Source organism: Pinus tabuliformis, chromosome 6 (assembly GCF_031772625.1).
Source record: "Pinus tabuliformis cultivar Carrire ecotype Pingquan chromosome 6, CPIR1, whole genome shotgun sequence".
In the NCBI taxonomy this organism is placed as follows: domain Eukaryota; kingdom Viridiplantae; phylum Streptophyta; class Pinopsida; order Pinales; family Pinaceae; genus Pinus; species Pinus tabuliformis.
The window spans coordinates 231538983-231566173 of NC_142292.1; positions in this window are offsets into that span (position 1 = coordinate 231538983).

The following is a 27191-nucleotide window of genomic DNA, read 5'->3' on the forward strand; positions in this document are numbered from 1 at the left end:
CAAGATTCCCGCCCCCCTAGACCTCATGAGAGAGCTCTATATATAGGAGTTTTGGAGAAAGGATGAGTCAGCTTGAGGCTGGCATGAAGCTGACTAGTGTCCTCTCCCACTTTAGTTATTCTTCAGTTCTTGAGTCCACTTGGAGGTTCTTGCTTCCACTTGGAGATCTAGACCCTCTTACTCATCACCAGTCGAATTCCCTGATCCAAGTGTCATTTTGGAAGCTTCCTGGGCATTGTCACCTTGAGGAATGACTGTGCCACATGTCCCAACTCGCCCAGCGCAGGTAGCCTTCTTTGCAGTTGACATTCAGCACAGGTAGACAGTGGAGTAGTTGACATTCAGCGCAGATGCTCAGTGGAGCAGTTGACATGATCCAGAATTTGCTTGTTTTTGAGTGTTTTCAGGTGGAGAACTGATATTTAGTGCTGTGGTTTGCTGACCTTGTTCCTCTAGGGGTAGGAACAACATGTTTAGGGACTTTGGATCCCTTATATTATGGACATTTCATGCTTCATGCTGTAAGGCACAAAAATGTCTATAACACTCTAGAATCTTTACATGCTCTTTGAAAAGCTTTGAGGCTCTGAGTTCCGTTGTATCTATTATTTTTAAAAACTTAAAGTAGATGAGATTTCTCCTGCTCTAGGTGGTTATCATTAGAGATTCTCAGAGCACGGGTAGCAAGGGTGCTGAGAACACCAAATTTCTGAGCAGGAAAATGATGAGAACTAGCATGAAGATATTGTTCCGTGTGAATTTTTTTACGAAAAATTTGGTGAGAAATGGAGCCAGCATCCATTCTAGAGAGGAGAATGTCAATGAAAGGAAGGCATCCATCTACCTCAACCTCCATTGTGAACTTGATGGATTCAGATTGAGAGTTAAGGTGGTTCACAAACAAATCCAACTTCTCATGACCATGGGGCCAGATGACACAAGTGTCATCAACAAACCTCTTCCACTTCTTAGGGCAGAATTGAGCTGAGGCTAAGGCCTTGGTCTCAAAATCTTCCATAAACAGGTTGGCAACAATGGGGAAAGAGGGGAACCCATGGCAACATTGCAAGTTTGCTCATAGAATTCTCCTTGGAAACTAAAAAAGGTCGAAGTGAGGCAGAGGCTAACTAGTTTGGCTGTGTCTTGGTTAGTGATCTTACTTATGACATCAATGGCCTCTTGAATGGGGATTTTGGTATAAAGGGAAACCACATCAAAGCTAACAAGCAGATCCCCTGGGTCTAACTTTACATCTTTCCATTCCTTGACAAAGGACGTCGAGTCCTTAACATAGGAATCAGTTCGACCCACAAGAGGTTTGAGCTTAAGAGCTAAGAATTTAGCAAGAAGATAAGTAGGCCCACCTATTGTGTTAACAATAGGTCTCAAGGGGGCCCCAGATTTATGAATCTTGGGAAGACCATAAATTCTAGGGGTGAGGGGATTGCTCTCAATGAGCTTTCTGGAGAGAGGATTAAGAGACAGACTAGACTTAATGGCAGTTGCCACATCTTTAGAGACAGACTTAATGGGATTCTTTCTAAGCTTGGCATAACAACCACTATTAGAGAGATGGTCAATCATTTTGTTGACATAGTCAGATTTATCCAAAATGACGACTGCCCCACCTTTGTCAGCTTTTAGGATGACAATGTCAGGGTTTTCCCTTAGGGATTTAAGGGCGAGAAGCTCATCTCTGCTAAGGTTTCTTTTGGGAGGCTTGGCCTTCCTAAGAACAATAGCACAATCTTGCCTGATGGCTTCCTTGACATTATCTGGAAGGTCCCTAATACCAAATTCTATTTTACAGATAATGTCATATATGGGGACCTTCTTAGCGGCAAGGGCAAAATTAAGCCCTTTATTCAAGAGACTAAAGATAGAGGGACTAAAATTAGAACTCGAGAGGTTGACAACATTCTTATAATGAGAAAGAGACGAATCACCAATCTTATTGTTATTATTATTATTATTATTCCAACAATTATTATTATTATTAATATTCAAAACATTATGGTTAATATTACTGTTTTTAGGCGCAGAAATAATATTATTACTATCCCTATTATTACTAATATTATCAAGATTCTTATTAATATTCGAGTTATTATTTATTATTGAATTATTAATAGCATAGTTCTTGTTATTATTATTAATAGTGTTATCTAATGTTATATTATTAATATCATAAGAAATATTGGGCCCATTGTTCTTATTACTATCATTGATATCTAATATTATGTTATCATTATTAAAAGAAATATAGGGGCTATTGAGAGCGGGACTGTTGGAGACCACCGAATAGGTTAATGGAGAGCATGAGCAGGTCAAAGGTGGAACGGGAGAGGATGGGCAGTGTAACGCAGCTTCGGCAAGGCAGCTTGAAGAAACAGATGGACGTTGGACAGGGACTGAGCGATCCAAAACGTAGATGGAGGGAAAAAGGAGAGGGGAAGACGTAGATGAAACAAAACTCTCGGATTGCAGAAATGGGGATAGGGGGTCGACGCAGAAGGGAGAGATCAGACCAGCAGGAGAGGTTGAGGGAGGAATAACACCTGAAAAGCTGGAATTAAGGGTCAAGACTGCAGAGGGAACGATGGGTACAGGACCGAGAACAGGACTGAGCGGTAACCGAATTGACTAGCTCTGCGGACTAGTGAGAGAGAGCCTGGTTTGATACTTGCTTGGCCACCCATGCACGAAGGGCATCCTTATGATTTTCATTAATTCTGTTGCTTCCTGGAGTCGTGGAAGCCTGATAAGCAGATTGACGGCAGCCTGTCAAAGGACGAGAAGCAACCCTCATTAATCTGTCGAATTTGGCAGTATGCTTCTCCTTCGAAATCTCCTCCGTACGGCGTGCTTTTACTACAGAATTGCCATCTTTGACTGCCCAGTGAAAATTGGAGATATTGCTAGCCAGATCTAGATGAAGCGAGAGAAGTTTGCGAGAACGCAAGTCTACATCCCTCCTTAAGAGGCCAATCTCTGACCTGATTAGAGAAAGACTAGTCCTTAGAAAAATAGATTTGCTTTTTTTTTAATTGTTTTTATTAGTTAATTATTTCTTAATTGTTTTGAATTTTTTTAATGGGTTTTTTTTAGATTTTGTTTTTTTGGTTATTAATTTTTTTTAGTTTTAATTAAAAAAAATACTTAAATTTTATTTTATTTTATCTTTTATCTTTTATTTTGTTTATTTAAATTATTTAATTTAAATATTTTTTATTTAATTAATTTTTCTTTTTAATTAATTTTTTATTTTATTTTTTATGTTTTTTGGGTAATTATTTTAAGTTTTCTTTATTATTATTATTTTTTTAAACTTAAAAATAATGTTTTTAGATTTTTTTGTGTGTATCAATTTGTTTTTCTTTAAATTATATATATATTTTTTGAAAAAAAATAATTTTTTTTTAATTTTTTTTTGTTTCGTTTTTTTTTCATTAATTTTTTATTCAATTTTTTTATTTTTACGAGTTAATTTTGGGTTTTTTTTTTTTGTTTTTGTTTTTTTTTTTTTATTTAGATTTTTTTGTTTTTTTCCTTTTTTTTATATATATATTTTTTGTATTTGATTTTTTTTTGTCATGTTTTTTATATTTTTATTTTTATGTTTATTACTAACATGTTTTATGTTTTTTTATTTTTGTTATGTTTTTTTTTTTTATTTATATATTTTTATGTTTTATTACTAACATGTTTTTATTATTTTTATTTTTGTTATACTTTATGTTTTATTTTTATGTTTTATGTTTTTTTTTTTTACATTTTTATAGGTTTTTTGTTTTTTTGTTTTTATATATCTTTTTATATTTGATTTTTTTTGTCATGTTTTTATTATTATTTCTTTTTATGTTTTATTACTAACACGAAAATCACCAACATTTAAAAAAAATTATCCACACTTAATTCATTAGAAAATTTAAAGTGTAAAATTAAGCCCTCTAAACAAAAAGGGTTGATGCTCATCAACACTTTTCAAAATCAAGATGAAAATCACCAACAAAAAAAAAGAAATGTTCACAATTGATACATTAAAAAATTTGAAGTATCAAAAATAAGCCCTTTAAAAAAATGTGTTAATGCTGCATCAACACTTTTCAAAATTAGCATGAAAATTACTAACATTTAAAAAAATGTGTTGATGTTGCATCAACACTTTTCAAAATCAGCATGAAAATCACTAACATCGAGAAAAAAATGTTCACACTTGATACATAAGAAAATTTAAAGTGCCAAAATATGCTTAAAAAAAAGTGTATTTTGGCATCACCACTTTTCAAAATCGGGTGATTTTTTTCTACCTCAAAAAAATGGGTACTAGTTTACTTTCTCGTTTGATTGGTAACTATGTTATAATAAGAGCCAACACATTTTCATGCATATGCTGATATTGTAGTTTCCCTCCTCCGGTTGCCTTAATGATATATGTTGTTTAACTTACGTATTTGTGTATGAACTGATTCACATGCAATTATATGAATCTTGTTGTTAATGTGTTGTATATGTTGTTAATGCTATCATTGTCTGTGTCGACTGCTCTGCCAGACACCAGACAAACCTTTCACATGAACCTTGCTGTAACAACCGTTGCACTCGTTCAGACTGATCCGTGAGTGTTGTATGTGTTATCTTACCTTGTATGTTGTGACTACCGCATCCGAGTGGACTGCTCTACCGGAAGCTATGTATGTCCTTTTGTGTTGTGTGTTCCTAGCCGAGTTGGGAGTGATCCCTTTCAACTTGGAACTCACCTTCACCCTTTTCTCCCCTTTTGTGTTAGAACCTCTCATACATCTTCCTTAACTCACTATAGTAGTCACACTCTTACTACTGACATAGTTATCCTACTTTCCTCTGTGCAACATCGCGGTCAAGGCATTACCTTACGACCCACTGCTGGGACTCCTACACCAAACGGTTTGAGGTCTAATTAAGACTTCTTACCGGGGACATACCCTTGACATGTTGGCGAGCCCATCACCGTCAACAGAAGGAAAAGGTCACCAAGGACCCAGACTCAGAGAAATTCATCATTCACACGCCCCTATTTTCAGAGAAGATAACCTTCGAAGGTCCGCACCTGATGCAGGTTCCCCTTTTAAAGATGGAATATTGGGACCTGGCTGACCATGAGAGGTTCCCCCACCTCGCGACAGAGAATTATATGAGACAAGTGTATTACAAAGACTCAGGTGTCACTAAGTTGGAGTCAGTTGAATGGATCTACGGAGTAGAGCAATCTGGGTTGTTGAACCTATTGTGGGTGCCCCACTACCCGCTCTAACATTAATACCACCTGTATACAACAACTGCTTACTCTGGTGCACGATGGGTGCTTATGGCTTGGCATGCCTATCCCCATCATGGATATGCTCATCCACAGGATCATGCACCTGCCGCATGAGGGTTTGAATTCAGCCAAGGAGTTTGGCGGAAAGACAAGCGAGAGAGACTTGGTGGAAAGAATGAAAAAGAAATTCGAGCTTATCAAGAAACCGCACGGCTATTCCATCACATCCATCAACGATCCTGCTATGAATATTGCTACCCAGATACTAGCCGGAAAAGTTATGAGGAAGTGTCGCGTGGACGAGGTTCCGACACCTGTGATCTCGTTAGCTGCATAATGCACGGAGGGCGTGCGATTAAACTGGTCGCGCTATTTATGTAGTGAGTTCCTTGCGAATTTTCGCAATGCCCAAGATGAGAGCAATACCTTCCACTATGCGTGGTTACTGCTCTCCATTGTGTTGGTTGCTTCAAAGCTGCCAGAGGACAGCCAGTTTCCTCCATTGCAGGAAGGATTACCGGAGGTTGCATAGTTTGCCTCCCTCTCGGCCATGAAGGACCTCGCGCGGGTCACAAAAATGAAGATTTTCTGGGTATTGATGGAGTCAAGCTTCTGCATGGCCATCAACCTACACCCAAGGTTGTCCCCAACCCCTTATGAACATTTGTCCAAATATGTTGAGTTCAAGGTAGACTTCCACCGCGTTTACATTCGAGCGTGGAAGGACCCGCAACAAAAGTGGTTTGATCTGACGTACCTCACCACTGATGATGCCATACAGGAAGTGATCAAGTGCTGGCCAACAAATTGACGTACTCCGTCCGACTTGGCCGTAGGTACCAGCGAAGGCACGGGGAGCTTAGCAGAGAAGAAGCGAAAGGATGCAGCGAAACAGGCAACACAAAATTTGGCCGCGCAACGAAAGAAGGAGGCCGAAGAGAAGGCTAGAACTGAAAAGGAACGCGCTACAAAGGAGCAGGATGAACAGGAACAACACAACTCTGAGAAAAGAAGTAGATCCCCTTCGCCCGAAACCAAGGAGGAAGAGTAGTCAGCGTAGGGCGATGGAGGTGATGAGGGGTAGAGCACCCCATTTCGGGTAAGGAAGCATAGAGAACAACAACAAGAGGGGTCCCAGAAGAAGACAAAGGTGACTAAACCACAGGTGGATCCCATTACATTGACAGAGGGTGATATCGACAAGATCGGGGACAAAGTGCACAACACTACAGTCGAATTGTCACAACAATTCGAGCAACAGTATGTGCAGTCATTGGGTAATGTTCAGAAGGATCTGCGCAAAATGCTGATCCAGACCAGTAGAATATAGGTGGGTGCAGGTCAGATGAGCACCGCATAGATGAGCCTGGCATCGGGGACAAGTCAGGCTGCCGAGCTGGTCAGGATAGTGGACCTCAAGATAGTTGCGCTGCTAGAAGGGCCCCTAAGCACGGAATCAGCTGATGATAAGATCATCATTAGCACCCTGAAGAACATCGGCCTCAATATTGCAGTGCTCCCTAATGAGTTTCTTCACACGCTGCAGACATGAGTGACAACAAAATTGAGAGTGCGGGAGCAGCGCACTCTCAGTTTAATAAGCAAGTACCAGGTGAACAATGAGAAAATGTTCACCGAGAAGATGTAGGCCCTGAAAGAAAGAGATACGATCCAGGCGCAGAGCGCCCAGTTGGCGGTTGTAGTTGCAGAGGCATGCATAACAGTGCCAAAGTTGCCCATACTTGAGGATGCACAACTAGAGGCCAAGATCGAAAGCTAGCTGCGAGCATCCACGATGCAAAGGAAGAGGTGGCAAGAGTTAATTTTGAACTAAATATGAAAATCATGGAGCTAGAACTCAAGTCACAGCCTTCGACTCTGCCCGAGGTCAGGGAACAACGCGGAGCTACCATCAAGGAAGGGATAACTATTGTGGATGTCGTGGTCGTTGACAACATAGCTTTGATTGAACAGGCCATGGAAGTGGTGACGATCCTACAGGAAGATCTCAACCTGCAGATATTGAGTACAGAGATCTACGAGCTCCAAAAGCAATACAATGAGGTTAGGGTGACGACATGCTCCATTGCTACAGTGCAGCACATCACCAAGTTGCAGGAGGGGAAACATCTCCTCGCTCAAGTGGAAGTAGTGCAAAGAAAAGAGGCAGTGCTTAAGGCCAAGTTGGATCCTTGGTTGGAAGAAGCCTACCAAGTCTCAACCAACATTTAGGAAAACCTGACGAACTTGCAACTCACACAATAGAAGATCAAGCTAGCTGGAAAAGGACTAGCTATAGAGTAGTTGGTGGAACAAGTGAAGCAGGCAGCCACACAGAGCACGAATGAAGCAGCAATTGTGCAGGTGGAGCTAGGGGATATTCGCAGCAAGATCACTGCGCCAGCCGAGTGACTTGAGGGCGAGTCACGACCTTTGTGTTGGGGGCCTGTTGGGATGGGGTCCCCTGGGTCAGTTTTGGGGCAAAAGCCCAAGTTTTGATGTAAAGTATGATAAAAATATGTAAAGTCTCCACGAATTGTGGATGCGGAGCGCGTAGTTAGTTAGAAGTCAAAAAGGGTTTTTACCCTCATTTATGTAAAGTTGAGTCAGTTCTTGAGATCTACCCATGGTCCGTGGACCATGGGATTGTATAAATAGGTGTGTCTTAGAGAGTCTAAGGCAAATCTATGTCTTTGTCTATGGGTATGACAGAAGGAGTCTAGAACGTTAGCGTAGGGAAGTAAGTCTTAGAGGGGGAAAAGGCTTTGCAGCTGAGTGCACAGAGGCCTAGAGTAGTGTCTGAAGCTGAGTGCGCAGACCCCTGTAGCTGAGTGTGTAGGGAAGTTTTGAGTCTGTAACCTTACACTGAAGATCAATAAAGAAGACTATTGGAGAAATTCATAAGTTTTATCTGTTTCTTTCTACTGTTATGTTTACGATATATTTTATGGTGAAGAAATGTCTTTATGAATTAATGATGTGTTGATGCGCGAAGCTATTGGATGAATCTCTTTAATTGAACACAATCCATGTTAAGTGTTTATGCGAAGAATAAAATACCTTCTATTAAGTTTATTAAGCAATGAAGCAAGTCTGTGTGGATTCCGATCTAAGATTAGTCTATGATGCACTTAAGTAGATAATCTAGTTGTTAAAGGTCAGCAGAAGTCAATCGTAGACCTTTGTGGAGGTCTAGGGGCCAGTTGAGGGAAATTACAGCACTAAGCCTTAAGGGCTTAGAGGTCTTTGCGAAGGCAGATATAGGTCATAAAATGACATCTCACTGATCTCAGGGTGCGGAAACTTGGTTCCAACACCCCCCATACTTCCTCGGGTGAGACTTTAGTGCGTGCACCACAAATTGATGTTGAAAGGGCCAGTAGCGTAGGGTTTTTCTTGGCGCAAGTAACTCTAAATCTGGATCAGGACCCCCTAAGCCAATAGGAAATCCTACTACACTGAAGCTAAAAATTAGAACCTCCCGAAGAACAGCTTAAAAATTCTTGTTCTATTATGAATCTTGCTCTGATACCATGTAGAAATATGGTGATAGAATTGCAATCGCTTAAGAAATTTAATCTAAATCAAGAGAAAAATTCTACTCTACTATCCTATGGAAGTTAATTCAAAGTATAGAACAACATTCACAAACAGGAATCAATCATATACACAAGTACACAGATGTATCTATGGGAAACCAACAAGTAAAAACATTTTAAGCCTCCTTGCATTAATTAGATGAATAGAGAATCTATTACAATTCCTAGCTCTAACTCTGAGATCAACCTGCAAAAATAGAATAACTGTTCTCTCTGCTCAATGAGAAGCTCTGACCTAAACTTAGTCAATTTATGCCCCCACCTGAGCTCCTATTTCCTTGCACAAATATTGAGGAAATTAGCCCCTATTCTTTAGGAATTTCCTTCAAAATGATTGCGCAATTCCCAAGGATTGATCATTGATTCAATGTAACACCTATACACTCAACACTAGTTTACAACTGATGTTACATTTTCTTGGAATCTCCACCACAACTAAGAAATTCGAATTCCTTGCATGCACGAGCTTTTATTGGTTGATTGATCAGTTAACTGGATGATCTCTAAGTTAGACTATTGTCCCATTGCTCAACTAACCTCTAACTAGTTCTATTAATTGTTAGAACTAGTTTAATTGAGTACAACTCTAAATAACTAAACTAGATTGTTATAAATTAGCAATCACACATGCATAAATGAACTCCAAGCCCTCTAACTCAAATTTACTGAGCTAATTGAGTGACAAGAGCCATGTCACTTTAGTTAGCTTCCTCCAAGTTGTCTGGTGATGTGGAAATTTCGAATTTTCTTAGTTGACCAAGGCTAAGTCAAATTGAGCCTTTCTTGCTACACTTCTCAACAAACAAACATAATGCATTCATATTTGCAAGGCAGTTTTAGGGCTTTTATTCCTTCTTCCTCTAATGAGTTAAGACAATGAATAATTTGATCGACCTCTTTCACCTTTTTTCAAGTAAAGGGCTCATATTCTTGATTTTTATATTTACATTAGTTATTATTACTTTTTCACAATCATGTAAGATATTGACATAAGGCCTTATTTGAAGATTTTTCTAGTTAATCATCTCCCAAATTTTGTTCTTAGCTTCAACCAGAGTATCCCTTCCTAATTATGCTTCCGCTACACACTTCTGCAGAGATTGAATTTCTTCCTCCTTTCTTATTGATATGGATTGTAGCTCTTCAATTATTGTATTTTTTATCTTGATCTAGTTTTCCCATCCCAGTTTTAACTGCTCTTTCTCTTGTTGTTGGTCTTTATTTCTCTTTTCAAGTGTAGAAATATTAACTTCATAAAGCTTGATTTTATCAGGGTCAATGTTCCATGATGTGTCCTAATTGAGGGACTTGTCAATAGTACCTTTATATTCTTTTATTTTGTTAATGTATCCCTTTTCCTTTTCATTAGATTCTTTGAGTTTCTTATTGAATTTGTCCTTAAATTCCTTAAATTGGAATTCCTTCTTGATCAATGATCTTTCCATCTCTTGTAAGAATTTATTTTCATCCTCCTTCCACTAAAACATTTCTACTAGGCTTGTCACATTATAATTCGAGGTTTTCATAACTAGTTTTAGATTTTTTATTTCCTTGTCCTTGTCTTCCAACAATTTCTTAGTGACAGACACATCCTCGGGCAAAACCAAAAATATAATTATCTTTTCTTCAAGATCTTTGATCTTGTTGACTTCGATTTTGATAACAAAATTATCATTTTACAGTTGTGCCTTATGTTTTGTTAGGATGGTTCACAACTTTTTGTTACTAGGAATGGATTCTAGTAACCTTTTTGCTACAACTTCACCAATTTGTTTGTGCCATTCAACTATGTCTGAATCAATGACCTTAGTCAAATTAATGCTAATATATGTTTCTAATTAGTTGTGCTTTTTCATGAGTATCTGGTTGAACCATGGTCATATTGAACATATATTCTAAATGACATCAGTCATTGACAAAAATCTAGGTCCTGTATAGGAGGTCATATCCTTTGCTACAATTTCATCTGTGACCCCATTTTTTTCTGAAGTTTTCATCAATTCTTTGTCTTTATCCATTATATACCCCTTAGTAGTAACACTATTTGAGATTGATAGTGCTTTATTACTAAAATCTTTGGGTTTTATTTCCTCTAGTGTATCATGTGCTTGTTTTGATAGATCTTCACTAATTCTCTATAGAGTGGAGACTTCATAATCATCAATTTCCTTTGTCTTTAATGAGTGTTCTTTGTCATAAGGATTTATTTCATCCACTTTTATTTTTAATGAATTTACCTAAGAACTATCACCACCAATCTTTGTTATTTGATGAATAACCTAACCCACCTCTTGAACTGATTGAGGAATATTACCGTCATTAGTGCTTGATCCAATTTAGATTAATTCAGTCATGGCTTCCTAAAATACCTACATAACAATTGGATTTTGACCATACTGAGACAAAGAGTTACTATTAGCCAAATTTTCTACTTCAGGATTAGGATCATGAGTATAATCTTATAAACCTACTTGCTTTCTTGCATTCAATATTATGTGCAAGGGATCATATCTACAAGATGAATATCTTTTTAACCCATTTTATTATAGGCCATTTTGTCACATTCGATCAGTGAGCCTCCTAATGAGATCAATCAACATCATATTCCCCCTTGTCACCATCTTGCACAAAGCCCTATGCATGTACCTTTCATTTCCCAGAGTTTGAGCCCTAAACTGCTTCATTTGAGCCAGTTTGAGGACCAACACTCCTTGTAAGCCTATTGGGGTGCGTTCACCAATAGGTTGCTCCACTTTGGTCTATGTTGGTCACCAACAGGTTGATCCCCTTTGCACTTGCATTGGTTCTAGAAATCCAAGAGAATGGTCAGGATTCTGTAAGCTTCCTCTTCTAGGAGTTTCCAGAACTTGTTACAACTACTTACCTTGGATAAAACATTCAGATCCTATCCATCCCTACATTGGATTTTTCACCACTTATTGTTAATTTTTACAACTAGGGTCAAATTCCACATTGGAGAGATAAAATGACCAAGATAATTCTTGCATTAAATTCCTCTTTTCGAGAGGACCAAAATCAACTTAAAGATCACCAAATTTGGTCAAGCAAAAGTTAAGTTTTGAATTATTTTATTCATACATACATTATGGAATGGGTCGGCCCTAACCACATGTGTAATTGCTTGGGTCAACCTTAACCCCAAGTGAACCCTCAAGAAATCCTATAAATAGAAGTCACCTCAAGTTCATTTCATCATATTTATCAAGCCATTTTATATTCTTCTCTTTTGTCTTGGTTCACATAGGTTCGATGGAAGGAGTTCACACAAGGGTTTGAAATCATAGGCGTGAGGTATGCTCCGAGTTAGGGTTTTCTAGGTTCTGGACATTGGCACGGAACAAGGGATTTTAGTCCATGGACACTAGCACATAGTGGAAAAGACAGTGTCTAGAGAGCCCTAAACGCTGGCAGATAGGATTATGAGAGTGTCCAGGGGTTCAAAGTCAGATTTAGCTGCATTAGCCCTCAAATTCTCACACAGAGTGTTCCCAATAGCATCTGGGCCGTCCTAGATGTGTTGCGACTCATTTCAATGTGGGTTTTAGTTGGTCAAAGTTGCCCAAGAGCAGTGAAGTTTGAAGTCACCTTCCCAGGACACATAATATCTCAGAGCTAAATTAGACCCTCCCCATTTCATAATGCTTGAAAAGAGCTTTCCAATGGTATATGGAAGTCTGAAAATGGACTTCTGGATCATAAGATATGGCATATTGAAGTTACCCTTAGAAGGCCTGGAGAACAAAGAAAATGGCCAAGTGTAAAGGTAAATCACATATCGGGGACCTGAGAGCTTATCGCAATCACAAATCAGCTATCAGAGGAGTCTAGCAGGTAAGAAGTATCGACAGGGTTAGGAGATCAGCTATCGGCATGATCAGCGAGGTTCTAACTTATAAACCTCACGGTGTGTGATTCAGTGATATAGTGTAACATCGTCAGGGGAGGCCGAAAAGGATTAACAAAGGAAATGCATGGAAAAACCAAGGTCGAGCCGCCCCTTTCTCTCTCCACATAGAAAAATATGGTAAATCCCACACTCTCGCAGTCTCGCATCTCACATTCCCTCATTCCTGCATCCCACATTCCGTAGTCCAACATCTTGCAGTCCTACATCTCGCATTCTCGCATTCCCGCAGTCTCGCGACATCGGCAATTGGCGGAGTAAAGGGCCACCCAATTTAAAAACCCTGCGAACTGCCGATTTTGTGATCCAGTGTAAAAGCATAGGGAGAGGCCGAAATCAATTTACAAAGGAATTTCATGGAAAAATCAATGCTGGGTGGACCCTTTCTCTCTCCTCCACATGGCAGTACAAAAGGTGACGTGGCCATACGGGGGGAATGTGTCACTCAATTTCGGCATTTTCAGGGGTCCTATAGGGGCATTTCTGGGTGACACATGTCACCACTCATAGGGTGACATGTGTCACCAATCAAAGGATGACACGTGGTAGTAATGACATCACCCCGCGCAAATCGGTGATCAACGATCACACAGGCTAAGGCACTATTGCACCTTAGTCTCTCCTGGCCTGCGATTGTGATATGCGGTAAATCCTACTGGATGCAATATTTTATTTGTTCTACCTCATGATGATTTCACGTCTAGAAAAGTCGGCCCGTGATATGGAGAAAAGGTAAAGGGTCTTTCCCCTCCCGCAGTGCAATTGCGATACCTAAGGTGGACCCGACCCTACAGATCGGCGATCGCAGGTTTAAAAGGGAAATATTAGTGGCAATCCTTAGAAAGTGCCAAAGTGCAGGATCTTGTGTTACAAAGGAAAAATTCCCTTGGACATAGTTCTAAAGGTCTCAACGCCTGAAGGCTAAGACCCTGGTTGTAGCCCCTAGTCCTATGAAGAAAACAACAGTATAAGGGGCTAAACCAAAGGGGGCCAAGGAGCATCAGAGCCCGCTGTTTTGTAGCACTTTCAAAAGTAAAAGTCCCACTAACTTACAACCATGACAGCATGGTACATGGCTCTTAAGGCGGATGGGTTGGAAGCTATGGCATTAAAGTAAGTATGATGTAGAGTGTTGAAGACAGTATGGGGGACTTAGTAATATTTAATGGCTCGTCATGGAGCCTCACTCCTCCACACAGCAAAGGACTGCCAAAAGAGGAACTTACAATTGACCCACTCTATACTCCACAGAACAAGACATTCAAGTAATAAAGGTAGAAGCGACGGGGTCATTTGAGCAGCACAGGAGGCCATACCATGAGAAAATTACAACCTGAGGCAAAGGCGATCACATGATGGGCACATAGAATTTTCATTTACTTTTATGTCTAGTCATTTACTTATTTTTGTCCTGTAACATGCCTTCCTTCAATATGGTCATTAATTCTGTAATATGTTTGGGCCACAGAGCCATCCCCAGCCGAGACAGCTAGTCAACCTGACATATGGGACTTTGCTGAAGATATTTTTGATGTAATGAATGTCCAAGCTCCTCCTCTCCTAATAAATAGGAGGAAGCAAGACTTAAAAAAGGGTTCAGAAATTCTAAAGAAACACTACATGTTATTTTTAGTCTGTATGGATTTACAATACATATTTTCCAGAATATCAAGAGAAATGGTGGTGATTCCCCCTCCAAGTATTACAGTATGTTCTCCCTCTGTTAAAACCCATTTTTGGTCATGTTTCTTCTCTGAATTCATGTAATTACTGATGTTAGAAATATTTCAAGACTTCCTCATAGATTCATTGGTATTAATATGTTATGCATGTGCTTGTAAGTTCCTCACAGATTCATTTGTATCGACATTGTTAATGCTAGTTCCTGTATGGATTATTGAAATTATATCTTTAACAAGTTTCTCTTCATGAATCATAGCACACAACCTCTCTTCTTCCCATTATATCTACTTCAGACTCAGATAAGTATAGGAATTCTTAAAGCAACAAGCTCTATGTGTTATGCATAGAATTATTGATGTTGTAAGCTCCATATGATGAGTTACTCCTACTCCTCCTCCTCTATCATTTCCTGCAAAATTCTATCAAACTGTAAGTCCTTGGACTACTCGGCCTCCATTGTTTTATACATATTTCTGAGATTTGTATATCAGAAGAAGTACCAAGAAATCCATATTTTACTCCTTTAGAGGAACAAACCAACCCATTATATATACATATAGAATATAAGGGAGGTATCCCTTTACTGTGAATCATTTGAGACACTCCAAATTTAGGTGTGCCTAGGCACTGGTATTCTAAGCAATCTGAGGCTATCTTTGGGAGCTACAACATATTTTGGTACTGTTACCGGGGAACTGTTACACAGGAAAATGACCTCCTCATCAACTCAGAGGAGAAGGGAAAGATGACTAAAAGATTGGCCAATCTTCCCAAGATCTTTGGCAGACAGTTAAATTAGCTGCAACTGGCTTAGAGATACATGCACATATCCATATTAGTGAAATGATAATCAAAGTAAGAAGAAGGATTGTTACCTCAGATCTTGGTGTTGTGTTGCTGGAGAAGGCAAAGTAGCGGAGTGGAAGACCCCTCAAATAGCTCCTAGATCAATACCTACACATAAACAAGATGAGGCATAATATCACAACATATAACTTCAATAATCAATACAATAAGACATAGGGATATCTAATTGCATACATCTAAGCTACTCATAATCATTAGCATTGCACAAACATGTAAATAAGGCACAATACCAACACCATGGAGTGGACAACACAACTGCAGGTCTATATTAATGATAGGAAAGAGTGATTTCAACCATCAGTTGCATCAAGATTCCCTTACTCCTCCAGCTCCTCTCTCTCTCTCTCTCTCTCTTCTTAACCTCTTGAATAGCCAATGTCTAATACAAGCTTCAACAATTAATAGGAAATCCTTTCAATACTTTCGAACCATTTCACATTGGCCCTATCCTCAAATATGTAGCATGAGAGGATAAGCCTTGCCAAATATTTCATGAGTTCTTTTTGGCAAAAGCAGAGATGTTTCCATGCTTTATCGCTCTTTCCCTATTTGTAGACTCCGTTAGGAATAGAAATTCCTCAAACAGGTCAAATCTGGATGTTTCCCTGCTTTATGAGCTGACATATGAGTGAATATAGGGATATTATTCAGTCAACCCGCTCCTTTGACCTCCAGAAACTAACTAAATTGGAACGCACCCCCTGAGGCAATATAGAGAGTTACCCTAGGGAAAAACACACCTAATGCATGGCTAGGAAGATTTATAAAGCACCTTGCTAGTTCCTGGAGAGCGTTAGCTTGGCAAATAGGCCTATGAACTGGTAAATCTTTCAGTCGTCTTGCCCTTCTCCTCTGAACTGATGAGGAGGTCATTTTCCTGTGTAACAGATGCCCCCTAAAGTGTGAGATCAGAGGCAGAGACGATGGCCGAAATAATTTATAACTTTCATTTTCTTCGAAAAGAGAGAGAGAGGATTGGAGGTTCGGGACTATGAGAAACCTGATACAACACACACACACACACATATATATATATAAAATCTAAAATCATGTCCTAAGTCGGGCATTCCCACGCTCAGTAGCTATGTCAAAGAGATTTATCAACAAAGAGATATGACGATCGTGTCCACCGATAAGCACAATGTGGAACTTGTGTCATAATAAGATCATTCTGATGAGTTGTCTCCAAAAAATAATATACGTAGCTTGGGAGAGGAAATAAGGTTGAGTGATGTAAGACTCTACCCAAGGTCTTGATCTCTGTTTCACCTTAACAATATATTTTGATACATGTGAATAAAGGTGTTGAGGTCGAACATGTACAAAATTGTCTGATTACCAGTCAATAATGGAGACTGTTAACAGACGCGAGGATGGTCACCGATAATGATGATGGTCTCTAAGATGCACAGTACAATCTAGTGAGTGTGAATAATGTTTTTATCGTCAAGCACTCATAGAATCGTTTAACGAAGAGCGAATAATGAAAACCCATGACCAAACACAAGGTAACCTGCCACTGATGTCTGCAAGTTTGCAGGCATTGAAGTGTTTATGGGTCTGTTTCCTAGATAGAATCTTGAAGTCGATAATAAGAGACATGTCGAAAGGTAGGAAATGATGTGTCCTACATCAATCGACACAAAACAGGACAAGAATGATTGTTTTTTGAAGAATAGTTTGAGCATTGGGTCAAATCGATAGAGGCAATGATGGAAGAATATGTTTGATGGTTTGATGGAGGAAACAGAAGATAAAGGGTATCCCTTGAACAATAGAAGGCACGACACAAAGGGTTTAACCATGCAACACTAGACTCATGAACACCAAAGAGTGTTAGGATACAAAGATGCAAGAACATCGAGGTATATAAGCTAAACTCATAGGATGGTAAGGTTCATTTTGAGAGGCCGTCACAAAGAAGGTTTTGCTGAGGGAGTGCCATGTTCAAGGGAATGATTGCTGCCAATAAACTCTTTCCAAAATAATGACATAAAACAATTGTAATGTCCAATTTTCCATCTGATTAATTTAATGAGCCTAGATGAGTAAACTCGGTGGTCTTTTCATATTTCAAGAGTATGAAAAGATCATAAAGAGCGACTCCAGTCCTCATATGATTAATTAATGAGTCTAGACAGGTAAACTCGGTGGTCTTTTCATATTTCAAGAGTCTAAAAATATCGTAAAGAGTGACTCTAGGGTGGTCCCTTTGTCATAGTTGTTAACCGAGTGGGACAAAGGTTTAATAGTATACCCAAAAAGGTTTATCTTTCGTAAGTTAGTCTACTAAGTCTGGATAAAGCAATAAACCTATGCTCAATAGATGTTTTCCTCATTTTGTTACGAGTACGAGGGGACAGAGTAAACTCGATATTCTTCATGAAATTTTGATGAGTCACACGACAAAAAACTCAATAGATCTTCATCAAATTTTAACGAGTCAAATGAAGAAAACTCAAGGTATCTTTTTCAGTTTAATGAGCGAGGAAAAAGAGAAAGACTCATACCATCATTGTACGAGTTTTACGAGCCAGATGACGAAAACTCGGGGATTTTTCAATTTAAGAGTGAGAAAAGATCCCATAAAATAAAGTGCTCATAGTGAATCAAACATGGTCATTTTTGCGATTCAGCCTTGAAAATCCCTTCATCAAAGCATGAATAATATTGACAATATATCGACATGGTGCATGATAAATATCATAGGAAATGAACTACTTCTATTTCAATGACTTATTTTAGATGAGTCATACCTCCAGAGTCACTATAAGGAGGTTTTTTGAGCCTCCATTTTCACCATTTGCATAATTTGAGTGTTGTGAGAGTGTTCTGGAGTGAAAGAGGAACAAATCTTCCTTGGGTGATTGTGAGCAATCCAGGCGACCATTCGACTTGCCGTTTGTTCCAGGTAGATGGAAAAAGTCTTATCCTGCATTCTTTAACCTTATTCAACAACATTAGGGGTATAATTTTTTATTTTGGGAGGCCCTAGCTCATATAATATGACTAATGCTCCCCTATAGGTCTAGAGGGGCGTTAAACACCCTTCATGACCTAGAAGAGGGCGTCAGTGCATATGAGCGAACTTCCAAACCCCAACAAGTGATTTTGCAAGAATTTCTTCATAATTTTTACTGATTTTTGGGTTGATTTGTGCAGGTTTTGATCCATGATCATGAGTTTATGGAGAGAAAGAGCTCATGATCATGAGGAACTATGGAAGTGGAATGATCAAGCATGAATACTTGCACTGCATATATGTGGCTTAATGAAGTATGCAAGGCTTGACCTGATGAAGGGTCAGGAAGAAATTCTAAGTTGGATAATCCAACGTTGGGATGAACACCAAGGGGTGTTCTGGATCGGGGGTCATGAGCTCTCAATTGATAGAGATGATATCTATTTTCTGACTGGTTTTTCGTGCAGAGGTGCATGAGCAAACTTGACCGGGGATAGGACAAATCCATGGTCCACCCTAGAGTTGATCCAAACTTACTCCATACCTGAGAGTGGTTTAGTAAGCAACATGGTCCCTATCGAGCGATTCAGGTCTAGGTCCATGAGGGCCACAGTGTGGATGATCGTACGCTTAGCGAGGTCCAAGAGTCCTCATGTTGCCACGAAGGCCAAAATATTGCTCGCTATTGATTGTGTCTAGGCTTAGATATTTAACTGGTGTGAGGCAGTTCTTTGTTAGCTGAAGGTGGAGTTGACAACATGTAAGACTCATCCCCAAATGACTTTTTGGTATGGTACTCTCATCATGTTCTTTATACTTGAGAGGGTGCCCATCATGAGACCACGGATGAGTGTGGGTCTGCTTGATCTGAGGGAGCCTAGGCAAGGGCGATGGGCATCTCTCAATCCTCGTACTGGAGGGGGACCGATCCAACATTTCTTCAAAGAAGACTTCTTCGAGTGGCTCAGTAGTTAGATCTTGATGATTGATGACTATGCCTATGAAGGCATGGACTTTACTGGAGATCTAGACTTGATACTGCCACCTGGTACACATTGGGGGCCTCAAGGTAAGAAGGTTTTTTGAGAGTACCTTAAAGTATTTTTTAGCTTTTGAATATTTATGTAATGTTTTTGTTGTTATGGGTGAACAAGTACTGACATGAAGCGTTTTCTTGACACAGATGTGGCACCAGTATGACCTGCAGGCATGCCCCACCAAGCGAGGCGAGGGAGCCGACTACCTAGAGCTGGCATGGGAGTAGAAGCTACCGAAGATGGAGATGATGCACAAAGTCTGTGCGAGGTTTTGAGGAACCTCGAAGGCTTAAGAATGGGAGTTCCTCCACTTCCCATGAGGGAGATTCCTTCTCATATGCAGAAACACACCATTGGTGTGCCTGAGAGGTTTCAGGTTCCTCTTTGAAGGATAGCTAGAGTTGTTATGAGCTTTCATGAGCAGTAGGCTCTTTTAGCAGGTGCATGGTATAGCCATTAGATGTTTATAGCGAGGCTTAGTAGACATTTTGTACTTAAAACACCGAAGTTTTGGGAATTTTCTGATGTAAAAGACTGGATTCAATATATATATATATATACAAATATTTTGGCATTTTTATGATATAAATGTTTTTTAATGTTTTTGTAAATTTTCAACTGTGTAAATCTTTACTTTCATGCATGTATATATAATAAATGAGGCAGATGCCAATCTAATACATAGTTTGCCAATGAATCAGCAACTGCATTAAATTCTCGAGGAATGTGTTTATATGTAATAAACTCAAATTGACGTTCCAAGAGTTGTACCCTTAAATAATGACATAACAAGATTGGATTGTGAATGTGATAATGATTTGTCAATTGCATAACAACAAGCTGAGAGTCTAACATGACCACTAGATTGGAGATGTCCTGAGATGACGCTTCAGTGAGAAGTGAAATTACAGACATATAATCAGCAATATTGTTGGTGGCAGTACCAAGAAAGACTCCCCTAGAACAAAGTAGTTCCAACTCAGGTGTGTAAATGACCTAAGCAGCTGATGCAATGTGTTGTGTTTGATGACTAGCACCATTCACATATCCTATGTATGGTAAGGGTAATGAAGAAATCTGTGAAATGAGAAACACATATGATACAAATACTAAAAAAATTCCAAAAATATCTAGTCACATAAAAAATAAGAAAAACTTATAAATACATATAATTACAAAGCACATGCCTAGTGAAATACTAGGCATAATGCTTTTTTCATATAGAGCCCATTTCGGGGCTCCATGAGCGGGACTCCATCATAGTCCTGAAGTTCATAGGCCCCTTTTGAGAGGGCCTTGGTGACGACATATGGACCGATCCATAAGAGTTGAAACGTTCTTGCCCCCAAGAGGTCATGTTTTTTATCATAGAGCAAAACAAGATTGCCTTCTTGGTAAGAACGAGACTTGACCGTTTTGTCATACTAGGCTTTGACTTGGCACTTGTGGGCTTTGAGTGCCAATTCGGCATCTCAACGGGTTTCTTCCAGTTGATTGAGATATAGCAAGCAATCTTCTTCGACAATGGTGACGAGAAAGAGTTTAACATCAAGTTTTAGGGAAGGAATTTGACACTTGATAGGTAGTACCACTTCCAGCCATAAGCGAGTTGGAATGGTGTAAAGCCTATAGTGGTTTTGATTGAAGTTCAATATGCCCACAACACAGGATATAACATGCGGTGCCAGTGGGTTTTGTGATTACCTACTAACCTGCGAATCATGGTTTTTAAGATGCCATTAATGGCTTCTACTTGGCCATTAGCCTGGGGGTAGTAGGAGGATGATTGATACTGGCGAAAACTGAGAAACGATGTTAAGTCAGACATCATGTGATTATGGAAATGAGACCCATGGTCTATAATGATCGTGTGGGACACACCGAAATGACAGATAACCTGATTAAGCAGTAATAACACAACATTTTCTCCATCATCCCAGAAAGTGGGAATGGATTTGGCCCATTCGTAAAGTAGTCGACAACAACAATAATGTAGTTGTGTCCATTAGAGGAAGTGGGGTTGCATGTGACGAAGTAAATACCCCATTTGGAAAAGGGGCCGATAGAGATAACCAGGTATAGGGGGGCGAAGGAGTGCACATTTTATTTGTAAATTCTTGACAAGGGTGACACTATTGGATTACCTTGATACAATCTTTGAACAAGGTTGGCCAGTAGTATCTTGCGCGTAAAATTTTCCAGGCAATAGATATGCCAGAAAGAGGACCGCCACATCCCCAGCATGGAAATAATTTAAAACATGTTTCGGCTCTTCATGAGTGAGGCAATGTTGAAGAACTGTATCGACGCCATGACGATATAAAGTGTCATTCAACACTAAATAGTGCTGAGCTTGGTGACAGATGTGACAATGGTCACCTGACGATAGTTCAGGGAGGAAACATTGCGCTTGGAGGTAGACAAGAATGTCACCATACCAAGGGTCAGTAGAGTCGATCAGATAGACAAATTCATCTGGGAGAGGATCGTGAGCTATCTCATTTCGATCAACAATGGGAAGATCCGACAATAGTTCTGCAAAGACTGAGGATTTTTTCACCTTGGTAGTGCGAAAACCAAATCAAATTGTTGGAGGATAACTATCCATTTGGAATATTTTCCTCCAATGACTTGACGAGACAAAAATGTGTCTCATGGGATTCTCCAAAGCGATGACGAAGTTTGTCACAGCAGTATATAGTGTCAGAAACGATTAACATCAAAGACAATTTCCAAGGACAACTTTTCCACATTTGAATATGTGAGTTCGGGCCCAGTCACACCTTTCGATAGATAATAGATCACATGCTCACTCAGATCATTATGAGTTTGGACCAACACCATTCAATTAGAGGATGACGAGGCTGCCAGATAGAGGAGAAAGTCACACCCACAATTGGGAGCACTACGCAGTGGGGCTGATATAAGTGTCTGTTTTAAGGCATCAAATGATCATTGGGCTTTATCATCCCACAAGTATGGTACTCCCTTTCTGTAGTAGGTGCATAAAGCCTTTCGTAAGCTCGGCATAATTTACAATAAATCTTCGTAAGAAGTTTTCTTTCCCTTATAAATGTTGGAGCTACAAAATGGATCGTGGTTCGGGAAATTGAGTAATTGCCTTTATCTTATCAGGATCAACCCTCATCTCATGTTTGGAGACAATGAAACCAAGTAGGTGTCCAGACTCGAACAAGGAAAAAACATTTGTGCAGATTTAGACATATGTTATAGAACCTGCATCTAAGAAAAATTGCTCTAAATGAACTAGGTGTTGAGTTCATTTCTTGGAATGGGCTAGAAGGTCATCCAAGTAAGCTTGAAAAATATGTCTGATATCATGGAATGCGTAGTCCATGGCCCATTGAAATGTTGCTCCAGCATTCTTTAAACCGAATGGGAGTTTTCCATATGCAAATATTCCCCAAGAGAAAATGAAGGTGGTTTTGTTCTAGTCTACGGGATTTATGGCGATCTAGTTATAGCATGAGAAACCATCCATAAATGAGAAGGATTCACAACTGGCGCAATCGTCAATTATTTGGTCGATGAATGGTGTCAGATAATTATCTTTTGGACATGCAGTGTTCAAGTCCTGGTAGTCAACATAGACATGGATGGTACCCTGTTTCTTATCTACATGAACTATATTGGAAACCCATTCCATTAGGGGAATGGGGTAAATGAAACCAGCACGTAACAATTTTTCCACCTTAGTCTCGATGGCTATAGTTTTGCGGGGTTGGATTGGTTGAAGCCTTTGGCGATAGGCTTGGAATTGTCATAAACCTTGATATCATTCTCGACAATAAATGGATCTATGTCGGGAATTTCCTCGTAAGACCAAGAAAATACATCTTGAAATTCCTTAAAAAGGCAGGTGAAGCTTGCAATTTCCTCAGGAGTGCAATCAGCTCCATTTTGGATGTTTTTCATGATGCCTGTCTTGACTGAAATATCGATGAGCAATGTATTTGAAAAATTTCCCATGTTCCCTTCCGAATCCAAAGTTTGGATGGTCGTGTAAAGTGAGGGAACAATCTCAGGTGTTTCAAAGGATATGATTTGTATAGGTATTGCGTCCAAATCAGATATTGAAATGCGATGGTGAGAATCCTCCCAAGGTCTCTCCTCTAAACACATGATCTCTCGAATATCTTCATCTGAAGGTAGGACTTGATTGAGGAGATCATTAGAGGGAGCAGTTATGGGAGAGGAGGCAGTACCATTGGTCGTGACCAAAGTGACCATAGACTCAGATGCAGATTGAATGGCTTGGTAGGCCAATTCAACTGGTGACAACGACATTTGTTCTCCGTAAGAGTCAATGTTTGAAGGGGCTAGGAGGATCCAAGGATCGATCGGTTCATGAGGAATAGATGAGAACATAGAGACCGTCTGTAGAACCGCGGCAGTGGGAGAGGAAAATAACCCATCAAGGAAGAACCCTTCAAAAGACCGGTACCGATACTAACATAAGAGCCAGGTATACCACCCACTAAAGGTACAGAGCCACTAGGTAACAGAGAGTAATCTGGGGTGCAATAGGACAACTGGTACACTATGACTATCCTTCCATCTAATGGAAATAGGATGATACGAAAGACAATAAACACAATGGCAGTTATGACATATGTCCAACTGCGACCCAACAACAAATTATAGTTAAGTTTTCTATCCACGACTTCGATATCCACCGTTACTGCTTTCCCACTCAAAGTGACGGGGTAGTTGGAAAGGAAACCTTTTGGGATGAAAGTGTGGCCATCGAAATATTTGAGGGAATTTGATGGCAGTGAGAGGGTTGGAGAACCCAAGGTGAGCCAACATGAAGTTGACATGACGTAGGTTGAAGCACCTTTGTCAATGATAGTTCTATGTACCCGTCATCCTTTTGAAAATATTTATACTTGAAATGCAAGCTGGTGTGAAAGGGGAGGTTTACATTTGTCCATGTTGAATATTGCTAGCATGGAATCTAGAGGGTTGACCCCACCAATTTCCGAAATCAGAGCTTTCCTTTGTGCTAGACAAGTTTGCAATACTTTGAGCATCAACATAGCTGACAGTGCTTGCACCAAATCTTCTACAATAATATAGTTCTGGGCAGCACATGTAGATGTATTATGTGTTTTGAGATAAAGTGCCCCTTTTGGGAGGCGAATCACAAGATCAGCAATCGGCTGTTCGATATGATATCGTTGGGCGGTGATGGGTTTAGATTTGTAGAAGCTTCCTCAGCATTAGCGACTAGAGCTCCATGAGTTTTGGATCTGGTTTGAAGATTGACCATTTCAAAGGCGTAAACGTTGGATGGTCCTTCACCAGCTGAAGGATGATGTGAACCACCATTGCCCCCTTGTGGGGGTTGAGGCTGGTTCGCAATAAGATGATGCTACTACTAAGTAGGGAAAGGGTTGTTTAGGACCATGGGGGTCCAACCAGTGTCCTTTTGAGCAAGGATATCTGTGCATTCGTGGAGGCGCAAACAACGATGTCTCATATGGTCTTCCGCATAGATCTTGCAAGGGAACTTGATAGCTTTGTCCTTTCCACTATCAAGAGGCGCAACAACTTTCTGCTTTGGGTTGGACTGCTTGGCTGAGTACTATTTAGAAGGAGCTTCTTTTTCTTGTTCATCTTATTCTTACCACCAAGTTTTTGTGTAGACTACATAGAGTTTATCGCGGCGGTAGGAAGAGCAGTCGATTAGGTAGCAGGTCAGTTAACAACTGGGCAATGTGACCACTAAGTTGTTTTATAGTAGCCCTGGAGGTAGCGCTGATAATACCATCAGCGTACACACCGGGTTGCTGATTAGTGGGAGCATTGGAAATTCTAGGGGAATTGGGAATGACATCGTATAGTGTGCCAGACTGTGAATAAATTCAATATAAGTGTTGGGCACGACAAATGGATTGGTCTTCCGTGACCACACCACTAAGGTGACATCCTTAGAGATTTGAGGGAGAAAACATTTGTAAAACCAATCCGATAATAGATAATCTGGGAGGGGTGCTTTGACTAGCCTCTGCCTACGTCTCCATTCATGGATGTGATCGGAGATGTGGGTGGCAGTGTCTTGGCGTAAAGAAGTAAGGAGTTCTGTCCCAGTTTCATAGTGGATGGGTAGCTGAAAGTGCTTTAAAAATTCCATTGCTAAAGTGCCAAAGGTATTGACTGACGCATGTGGTAACTCAATGTACCACTTGGCTACATTGCCAGTAAGGGTGCAGGGAAAGAGCCAAAGTCAGATACTATCATCCACCAGGGAGTTAGAAACACACCATAAATGATAGGTGGTGATGTGCGTACCCGGATCCTCCCCTTGTTTCCCTTTGAACTTTGAGATGTCGATGGGAATTTTGTGCAGGATTAGAGGCCAAAGTAAGTTGTGAAAAATGGGGTCATTGGTAAGTTTGTTCAAATGGGGGATGCCAAGAATTTGCAAGAAAGGAAAGGTATTTGATGCCCCTGATTTAGACCAAGGTGATGAAAAATGACTTGAGGGTCCTCCCATCATATTGTTCCCAACATTATACACAGGATGCATGGAATAATAGTTTCCTTCAAGAACAGTCGTATATTGTGGCTGTCCATAGGGGTTGTTAGGCTGTGGGAGATAAGTGCCCCCATGGTAAGGAGTGCCCCCTTGACTTATTTGAGGTTGAGAATGGGGTACCCATATGGATTAAGCGAGACCTTATTGAGGGATCCCGCTAGCCACATAATTAGCCATAGGCCCTTGACTGACATATGGAGGATTCATGTCAATCAATGACTGACCATTTTTTCTGGCTGGTAAATGCATATTGGGAATAGTTCCCCCAGGAATTTGAACCTAGGGGTTGGAACTAAACAATGGATTCCAACCAAAAGGGTTTTTTAAGGGACCTGTGCTAACCACGCTATATGGAGCGCTTGTCGATGGTCCAAGAGTTGACACAAAAGGAGTGGAAACCGATATGTACTGGGTTCCACTCATTTTTGGTGTAACTATGGTACTCAGACCAAGCATAGTTGGGATAACTGGGTTTTCCATCAGTGATGTGGTACTGACTGTTGATTGGGGAAGTGGAGGTGGACCAAAAGTGTGCACAAAAGCCCATGATCCATTAGTTGTCGATGGGATGGTGGGTATACATTTAGCGGAAGGCATAGGAGGTACAAGTGCAACTGGAATTAATAACGGTCCCAAAGGATTCATGATTGGAGGATTATAAGGAGGAATGAAACCTTCAGTAAAGAAATCTTCCAGTAAACTTGAGTCGTGGGATGTCCAGACTGATTCAAGTGTTAGATCTTGGAGACTAATTACCCAAAGATGGGTAATCCGATTCACTAGGGCTCGGCAGATCCTCCACAGTTAGTGGGGGAAGACCTTGTAGCTGTCGAGATTGATGACAAGGGCCATATGTAGCCAAGGTGACTGCTAAGTTTTATCAAAAGATTTTATTGTGATATGTATTAATGTCTCGGTGATAACAAACTGGAACCTAAAAAATAAAAAATACTCTAAATAAGTCAATCAGCAAGAAGAGGGTATGACCCTGTCTAATAACCACTGTTTGCTGGAGATGAAACCCAGTATCACAATGGATAAAAGAGAGATTTGGCCAAATGTAAAATTATGATTACTCTTCAGCTTCACCCGATCTCAAATTAAGGGGCCAAGTACTTTCGTGAAGACGAGCATCCTCCCAAAAACCGAAGACAGAGTAGGTTCATCTGTTTAGGTACTAGGGTAGCCCACCCCAATCACCTTGTGTTCATCCCTAAAAAGCATGACCACTATGGTTACCTCAAATCACGGACACTA